Raw genomic sequence first — 1,409 nt, forward strand, 5'->3', positions numbered from 1 at the left:
ATGTATACCAAACAAGCATCTTTTCTCTTAAAATATAATTTAATTAAACTGCTAATGTATAAGCCACAAGTCTGGTAATTGACATGAGTGGTTTGAAATTCTTCACTGACGAGTCCAGAGCAATATCAGCACATCACCTCATGATGAGATGCTTTTTATCAAGAACATTTTATTTTATTTTATTTTTGCTATTAAAAACGTCCATTTGTGCCCTTTGCCACTTCTACTGCGAGGATGAAGACAGTTCTCGGCAGTCAGATGGTGAACATTCCAGAAAATGCGGACATCACTCTGCAGGGACGCACAGGTACTGCGAAGGGCCCCAGAGCCGCCCAGCAGAGGGACTGCAATCACATCCATGCAGAACTCAGTCTCCTTGGAAAGAAGAAGAGGCTCTGGGGTTACAAATGGCGGGGAGACAGAAAGGAACTGGCTACTGTTCGCACTATCTGTGATCACGTACAGAACATGATCAAGGGCGTCACACTGGGCTTTCGTTACAAGATGAGGTCTGTGTGTGCTCACTTCCCCGTCACACGTTGTTAGCAGGAGAATGGTTCTCCTGTTGAAATCCGAAATTTCTTGGGTGAAAAATACATCCGCAGGGTTCAGATGAGGTCAAGTGTTGCTTGTTCAGTATCTCAAGCCCAGAAAGATGAGTTAATTCTTGAAGGAAACGATATTGTACTTGTACCAAATTTAGCTGCTTTGATTCAACAAGCTACAACAGTTAAAAACAAGGGTATCAGCACATGTTGGGAGGGTGTCTGTGTTCTGAAAGAGGAACAGTTCAGCAGGCTGATGAATAAGATCTAAGCTCCAGAAACAGCAAAGTGCTGAGTGATTCCTCAGACTTATTTGTGATATTTTAAAGACGCGATAAAAGTCATGTACTGAAAAAAAAATCCATGTATTTTCATATGACATCAGGAAGTGAGTTTTAAAAACACTGATATTTCAAAAAATAATAATAATAAAAAAATAAAATAAAATAAAAATAAAAAATTAAAAAAATTAAAACACTGATATTTCTATATATGCTCATTGTCCAAACCAGGATTCTAGTTTCACATGAATTTCCTGATTCTTTTTTCTCATTAACAGTGACGAATTGGAATTTTTCTTTAAAGCCCACACTGGCAACATTTTTGGTTATAATTTAACAAGAGCATTTTAAAATTCTTTTACAAGTCCTGGTCCCTCTGACAGTTTCCTCCTTGCCTCTAGAAAAGCAGAGGTCACCACTGTGGGGCAGAATTTGTTCCTCAACCCTCTGTAGCCCTGTTATTTCTGCAGGTATTCTTGGAGACAAGAAGAAGAGGTATTGTCCCTGGAAGACTGAAAAATGAGCTGTCAAAGTGGACTCATCACACGGGTCCAAAATTGTCTGCCTCCTGCGTTGACAGCAA

The 1,409-nt window shown here is 39.5% G+C and overlaps 1 pseudogene; it reads left to right on the forward strand.

The window, feature by feature from the left end:
- The first annotated feature begins 234 nt into the window (after nt 1-234).
- On the forward strand, nt 235-809 carry LOC117020816 (60S ribosomal protein L9-like; annotated as a pseudogene).
- The last annotated feature ends 600 nt before the right edge of the window (nt 810-1,409 follow it).

The sequence above is a fragment of the Rhinolophus ferrumequinum genome, chromosome X (assembly GCF_004115265.2).
Source record: "Rhinolophus ferrumequinum isolate MPI-CBG mRhiFer1 chromosome X, mRhiFer1_v1.p, whole genome shotgun sequence".
Classification (NCBI taxonomy): domain Eukaryota; kingdom Metazoa; phylum Chordata; class Mammalia; order Chiroptera; family Rhinolophidae; genus Rhinolophus; species Rhinolophus ferrumequinum.